Below are 8347 nucleotides of genomic sequence, written 5' to 3'. Positions count from 1 at the left end.
TGTGTCAGCAAAGTGAAATTATTGACAGAAAATGAGCAAGCTTAATGCCTTGACATAATTCACAAGGCCTTATTGTTTCTACTTAATCTGAGACATTTAACAATTTAAAAAGTAATCAGGCAACATAAGTTATGGTGGTGTTAATATTAAGCGGTGTTAATACTAAGACAGATAGAACAAATTGAATCAAAATACTACAGTAGATATTTACAAATAGTTATAGACAAAGAAAATGGCATATATACTCTACATATGAAACAACTACCTTAACATGCACAAGAAGGTAGCTCGATAATCCACCATAACCAGAGTAAAAAATTACGTCTATAGCGATCACTCGATGTTTTGGGTGAAGCGCTTGTTGAGTTACCATAACAACTAAAAATCAACCATAACAACTAAAAATCAAATACGTACTAAAAACTAACCTAAAACAGAGAAATGAAGAACAAACCACCAAATTTAACCAATTGTTTGAATTGGCATGTCAAATAAGATCAACTAATGATAATACGATCAAGGAATATATAAATTTCTCAGATAATGCTTAAAATAAGATTATACAAGGGTTAATCACTTGTTAAATTTGTCGGCTTAAAGGCTCGTTGTAATCCAAAACCTTTCATGCCCTTCTTTTGTTATTTTTAAAAATGTAGCAAGATACGATAGTTTTATCTCAAAAGTCAGAATTAACACCAAAGTTTGCTCTCTTCACCTATAAGTTACGGGAAAAAACATCTTTAGATAAGGGCTACCAAGTAAACTTCACAAGTAAATGAGTTCATATAAGTTCATAAAGTGAAAACTGAAACGAACTGAGTCTTAACAACTTCAGTCAAGCAACTTGAGGATCCTTTGTAGGATAAAACATAGGAAATTTGAATTTTCCAGCAGATGTTTAAGGCCGGTTTGTCAAATCTCTTTATTCAGCATCATTATTAAAACCCAAATCTGCCCACCCTTAAAAGTAATGTATCCATGAAAGAATTATGGACAGACATTTTTGATCAACAACTTGATTACAATTATTATTGCAGAAATTTTTGAACAATTGTCAGAACATTGGGGGGAGGGGCGGTTGATGTTGGTGTCTTAGTCTGTGGCCCTGCAACTCTTACACCGACCGTTGCCAAGGAAACAAGGTCTCACAAGCTAAGCAGGAAGCAAAATCATCTGGTTTTCCACTTCAACAACCAAAGCTTCAATCTCTAGAGTACGATGAGTACATTGTTATGCCCTTTTATGGTAATTTTATCTATTAGTTCAATACTAATAAAAGGAAGGATCCAGTCTGCAAACACATAATGCCCTTGACCAGAGCTTTGTTAGGCACATGCTCTCTTTCTTACTCCATTACATCTTTACTTACCGCCTAGCTTAGTGGTATAATTTTACTTTATTCTATATAAGTGCATATGTATATCAATATATCATGTAAACAACTTTCGTGGTACACCGTTCTTTCTTTTCGCAATTATAATACATGCATTACAGTACTGCACACTATTCCCGGTTTGCTGGTTGCATAGTTATTTTTACATTCTTAACTACATGTCTAGTCTAAACTGCACCATAATTTCATAACAACTAATCCAACCTCCAAAAGAATGTTCCCTAAAATTTATATTCTTAACTAATCGATAATCGGAAAGTGCGTTTGACACCAGTTTTGACAGTTCTCATAATAGTATTGCTAATTGTCCTATACCAATTAACTGAACAATACATTTGCTACATTACGGTCAACAAGAATATAAATGATCTCAAAGAAACCGTTCCGTTTCAATATGAAAGAATGCAAAAACAATTATCCATAAAGGAAATACATTAATCTCAATGTCAAGCGATGAGAGGCTGAAGGCATGGATGTTTGGCTTTCAACATATTGGCAAGTTAAAATTTTCACAAGTGGGATGAAGATGCCTTATCTTGTTGAAATGCAGCTCTTTCAAATTATGATTTTCCCAGCATACAACTGACCACTATGAGTCCGCAATGACAATCCAAGTATTGATTAAAAGAGAAAAGGGGCACAGTGCACAAGATAAAAAAGGCTGACACAAGGAAATATCAACTGGGTATTATAATTTATTTCATTAAAACTCTTATGAATTATGATATTAAATACCAAAAACTCCTATAACACCACCCCCCCCCCCCCCACACCCCAGAAATTTCAACAAAATCGAATCAGAAATTTCAACATAATCGAATCAGAAATTGTTGAATCGTTTAACTTTGAAAATTTTGCATGTTATGTTGGATATATTCCACTACAACAATGTGGAGATAGTCGAATCTATACCAACTGCAAATAAAGAATGATGACGACTAATAAGTTTTGAATGTAGATAACCGTATCTTAGTAGATAAATTATCCAAAATATTTGAAAATTTATTGTGCAAGACAATTGAGCCTACTTGACTTTGACATACAATACGATTCATAATCTTGCTACCAATCATACTTTTCTATTCCCCTTGTTCTCTTGGGCCAAGTAAATAACCTAATACATATAGTCATAAAGGTGTAGAACCAACCTGATCAGCACGTTAATCTGCAATGGCCCAGAAATTGCTAGGAAAACTATTACTGCATTTAACTACATCTAAGTAACACGTGAGGCATGTATTCAAGCTTAATTATTTTTGTTATTCCACTACACCGAAGGTTTTATCAATTATGCACCAACAATGTGGTGAAGTGGAAAACAAATATCAACCAAGATGTAGAAATTTAATCATTTTACTCGTACATGAATCAATAGATACCTCATTCAAGTAAGCGGAAAGAGCAGTAGTACTATGTGAGCCCCATGAGACAACTCCTCCTAGTGCCTCACTGTACCGTCCTCCAGTCTTTGACATACAATCAAAGGTAACAGTAAAGTGCCATCTGTGCAACAAACAAATCAATCATCAAAGTTTTGTTGTTGCTAAATAAAACGTCAGTTCCAACTGAAATTTCGAACAAGTTAATTTACGCAAGACGAAAGATAAAATCCATTCACTTTCTCCTAGCCTTTCGATTAGATTTCTGGTTGACCTCATTGACAGTTGGGTAGGTCTTTCCCATGGATTAAAGCCTGATAGATCAAATAAGATCATATTAACAACGTACTACACTTCTCATTATTCATAACCAGTAATTAAACACTCTCCACGACTCAAGATACTTTGAAAGATATAATGCAAGCGGATAAGGATATACGTATAAACTTGCAACTATTAGTCAAAAGAGGATCTTTTAAGCGAAGTATTTTCTGGTAGGTTGATCCACAAAAGAAAAAGCTCACATATGAAGATAGTAGCAGTTGTTAAAAGAATATAGCTAAAACACAAACGCAGGAAGGAAAAGGGAGATGCGTGGTAACTTCGTAACATGATTCTTTGTCTATAAAAGGAAAATATAAATCTTAAGGTTTTTTTTATACCACTTTAAAAGTTATCTATGTCACACTGTCATAGTATCACACCGTTTATTTCAATAGAATTGCAAAATACACAAATCCTACTACGGAGAATTTTAATTCTTAGACTGCATATAATAGCCAAATGACCTGACAGTTTTAATAAAGTTGGGTGATTCTGATACATACCTCTAACCGTCTCAAAGTCTCCAGCAAAGAGATACGTTTGTGTGGAAGAGTTGTAAATTGATTCTTCGGCTTAGAGACTTCTACGAGCATAATAGACTCGCAATCTTTAATCACTGGCTCGGCAACACCTTCCTGTAACATCCTTCGCCGAAGGTTATTTGTTGACACAAGAGTGTCTTCAAGAGAAAATTCAATGCTTGAAAGCACCCTGGGGAAAAGATCTTTGCAGCTAACAACACCTCAATCCATGCTTCTCTATCTTCTTTGGACACACAGTGTAAGTGAAGAGTCTTTGTTCCAGTAAATATGCTCAGTCTTTTATCATCTAACTTGCTTGCACGAACTGAAGAAACCTGTAATGCACAAACAATAGATGAGCCATCTCTGGGAAAATAACAACTAATCAACTATCACAAGCCAATATAACATCTTCAGGAAACTACATCTTCCACACAGGAAGGTCTTTCCATTTACATCTCTACTACTGCGAGTTCCAATACATAATAAATAACATTCAAATGACAACTATAAGATTCTATCTTGACCAAGCAGTAGAACACTTACATTAATAATATTAATAAAAATGATATATGAGCAGGTCTCTTCAAAGTTGAATAAACACATACTGTGGAAGGCGGAAGAATTTTTAAATTTCAGACTAAACAGGGCCACGTAAAAATCAGAGTTGTGGAAACACCCAACAAACCAAAAACCTCCAAATAAGCTAACAGATTAAGATAGATCATCAGAAATTAATAATAGTTCAATCACTATCATACTTTCTCTAATTTATGGTTAAAATAAAAATGCTTTAAGATTGCCTAAAAGCCTCAAGAAAATGTGCCACATCCTACAGACATATATTGTAGTTTAAGTGCACTTACAACACTAAGAAGTATAGGCTCCAATTAATTCTGAAATCAACAGAAGAGGCGAAAAGCTCTAACCTTGATAGCTCTAACATTAAAATCTCCACTGGTAATTCCACTATACATCCTCCTTAGTAGCTCTAACAATAAAATCTCTATTGGTAATTCCCTATACATCCTCCTTTTAATCGACTAATCAGCATCAAGCTGAAAGCAACCGCACTCAGATTACTACAATTCAACTTAATCTTATATCAATTCACTGGTACTAAAAAGAAATTAGGAGTTAAACTTACATCATTGCTTAGTTGAGTCCGACGAGCAAGAAACGATTCAGGGAGAAGAAATCGACAGAGGACCTCAAGTACTCGCCCCAGTAATCAGTTACCTACAAATTGAATTTCGGTTCAAAATATACTCACCAAAAAAAAGGACAAATTTGAGAAAAACCCCTAGAAATTAAAACCCTTGATTTGTTTTCTGGAACATAAAAATCAGTAATAACCCAACTACAAAAGAGTGTATGTAAACTATAATTACATTGCTCAAGATTACACAAATTACACACACAAAAGCACAACCCAATTGAGATACATTGCCGGCGATACTTTGATGGTCATCAGAGGAGATTCACATGAGAGAGAAAAGGACAAGGGGTGAAAAAACCAGACAAAGATTTATCGAAGAGGAACAGGAAGAGGGCGAGGAGACCAGAGAAATTTGTTTGATCAAAGAATATGGCCGGTAGTAGATGAGAGGGAGGTAAGATCGAGGAAGAGAAAGATAGCCATAGCATATCTAGTTACTACCATGAGAGAAGAGGAGAGAGAGAGCTGAAGAACAAAACAAAGAATTAGGGCACCAAATGGGGAGAGAAGAGAAGAGGAGAGGAGAGCCGATGGCAAGGGGGGAACGTGGCATCAGATTGAGGCAAAGGGCAGAATGTAAAACAAAGAAGAAATAAGGGCATTATAGTAATCTAACTGTTACATGAATAGTAAATGAAGTTCAAGCCTTTATAAATGTTAGGATGATGGGTTTGTTTTGAAGAAAGAACAAAGTGACATACTTTCAAAAGGATACTTCAACTTAAATAATTTCTATTTTGTAAAAATATTACGCCGGGCAGACATACCTCTCAGCATATGCCAGCAATGACTATTTACAGCATTTGCTGTGAGAAAAAAAGCAACCTTAGTTGATCCATATTATCATGTGTCTTAAGGACTACCCAGTCACTGAGTTTGAACTTTGAAAGGTACTAAACTATAAATCTTACCCTAATACCAAAACCTAAAGGCTTGTATTCCTTCCTATGTCAAATTGAAAAATTGCTTGAAGCTTTACATATCCTGTCCCAAGAAAAAAATTACCTAGTTGACCTGGACCAATCAACGTATCGCGATACAAAAGGTATACTAAGGAATTTTTTTAATGTGACCTTAACTAATATCATCAATCCCAAACAAATAACAAGATGCAAAAGATCAAGATTCCTGGAAGACTAAATAAATAATGAAGATCATAATAGTTTAGTACCAATATAAATGGACATTTGTTTGATTCACCATAACAACTTAAAATTTCTCACGAGGGACCCAGGGGATACTGCTATCCTCCTGGCGTTCTTTGTTGTCCAGCAAAGACATACTGAGCTAAAAAGAACATAAATTATACACTACAAGGGGGAATTACAATTTACAAGTGTGAATGTTGTGACATAATAAAAAAGAATACCTGAACAAATGTGGAGACAGATGGAAGAGGCTTTTCTCCAAATTTTTTGTCTGGCCTGCAAACGTTACCAGTTACCAGAGTAGATAAGTCAACAATATGAAAGAAAAAGTTCCCCAAAGTACAGATGTAAGCAGAATAGCCTAACTTAAAAGTAAACTAAATTGGTAGTTATGGAAATGTAGCCCCCATAACTATCCTAAAGTAACTTTTTCGGTTTTTACTCTTTCATCTTGAAGTAAAATCTAACATGAAAAAATTAACTAAAACAGTAAAATTAAAATTTCCCATGAAACCCACTGGCATCCCTACCAAGCGGTCTATGTAGATCACTTCTTTATACGGAGAAGACTATTACTAATTCTTTAGCTTCAAGACCTTTTTTCCTTTTACTTTCCTATATGTATACCAACATTCCTTAACGCTTCTTTGAGGTAGAGGGCTCGTCTTTATGTTATATACTTATACTCACCATTAGGGGTCGTTCGTGTAGGAAATTAATGCCACAAGATAAAACAGATGCAAGAGCTTAATCCATCAAGTATTCTCATGTCAATTATCCTATTTCTAGTCTACAGTCACATCTCTTGATAATATGAGATCTATGCAACATAAGTCATCTTACAGCGCTATGCTCAGACCGCTAAATACAACAATACCTAGGATGTAAAGGGTTTGTGGGATTCCAGAGAGGTTAACATGTATAGACAGAGTCATATACTTGTGCCCATACCCCAGGCCGATTGAAGCTTGTGCAGACCTGATTCCGTTTTAGAGTGATATGTTATCAGAATCATGATTCAAGGTGACATAAACAGAAGAAAGCACATTCAGGACAACAAACAAGTGAACTAATCAAGACAACTTGAGTTGTCAACTTTAGCAAAGCACCCTACGTCCCTACCCATATAATAAAATGCATATATGAAGTGATGGAGACCAAAACTTTTTTGTCTGCTCCCCCCTGTGATCTTAGTAAAAAAAAAGAGTGGGGGGAAGACAGACCATGCAGAGTGAAGAGAATTGTTCAGAGCTTGACACCAAACTTAAGCTAAAAAAGAAAAAATTGACAGAATTTATAACTAAAAAGATTAACAAGTTTACCTGAATCAAAATCATAACAATTGCAAAGATAACCTTCATAATCTCGGTCAAGAAGTTGACACTGACTAAAATTGAATTTTCCATCCACCTTGGACATGTAAACCAGAACAAGCTGGCAAGAAAAGAAAATTCACATGTCAATTGTAAGCTTGAAGATGTTCGTACATTCAAATAATGTAAGAGTATGAACTATGAACTGCTAGTTGGACAAGCAGCTTAAATTAAGCAAGTGCAATTAGTCTTCACAACTTAATTCAGTTTAGGGTTACAAATCCATACAATCAGCCCTAATTCATACAAATTCATACAAGTTCGATCTCGTCATAAGATTAACAAATTAACATAACTAATTAACAAATTCATACAATCAGCCCTAATTCATACAATTTTGATCTCATCATAAAATTAACAAAGTAACATAATTAATTAAAAAATTCATACCATCAGTCCTAATTCATACAAATTCATAAAGAGTGCCATGAAATCAAAGAAATCAAAATCAAGAAAATAGATTGAGAAACTGAATAAAACAAACCTGGGTCAAAGATTGTAGTTGCTACAACAATCGTCGGAAGTAGCAGACGAGAATTGAAGCTGCTTGGAGGAGAGAGAAAAAGATCCAATGTAGAAAGAGGAAGGAGAACTCGAAAAACCAGGTGAAAGGAGGAAGGAGATGATGAATGGCAGAGGAAAGACGGGAGGAGATAGAAGAAAAGATAGGGTTCTCACTTCCCAGCGTTCAATCGAAAAGGAAAGAAAAGGAAGGAGGAAAGAGAAGGAGAAAAGAAACACGTGTAAGTAAAATAACCGAGGGTAATATAGTCTGAGCACTATTATTAAGAATAAGACAAAAATAAAATTTAGGCATGAAACGGGGGTAGTGTGGGTATTCTACTATTGGGTGAATAGTAAATCAAGTTCAAAGCTTTATAAGTGTTAGGATATTTTAACAATTTTTATAAGTGCATTATCGATATCTTAAACTAAAGTTTGATTCTAATGAACTAAAATAATACTTCAATGACTTTCTTCTCTAATTTG

General features: G+C 34.8%; 1 long non-coding RNA gene across 2 annotated transcripts; it reads right to left on the bottom strand.

Annotated features, from left to right (window-relative positions):
- Positions 1 to 3788: 3788 nt before the first annotated feature.
- Positions 3789 to 8069, bottom strand: LOC130470679 (uncharacterized). Of its 2 annotated transcripts, none has more exons than XR_008931408.1 (6): positions 7842 to 8069; positions 7307 to 7418; positions 6206 to 6260; positions 4765 to 4856; positions 4547 to 4675; positions 3789 to 3983 (listed from the first exon to the last, which is right to left on the bottom strand). It is a non-coding gene; the product is annotated as an uncharacterized lncRNA (long non-coding RNA). The 2 variants fall into 2 exon arrangements; XR_008931407.1 differs by having other exon boundaries at positions 3789 to 3942.
- Positions 8070 to 8347: the final 278 nt, after the last annotated feature.

This window comes from Spinacia oleracea, chromosome 3, assembly GCF_020520425.1.
Source record: "Spinacia oleracea cultivar Varoflay chromosome 3, BTI_SOV_V1, whole genome shotgun sequence".
NCBI classification, from domain to species: Eukaryota; Viridiplantae; Streptophyta; class Magnoliopsida; order Caryophyllales; family Amaranthaceae; genus Spinacia; species Spinacia oleracea.
Note: the sequence above shows the minus strand (reverse complement) of the source record. Positions and strands in the feature narration are given on the sequence as shown.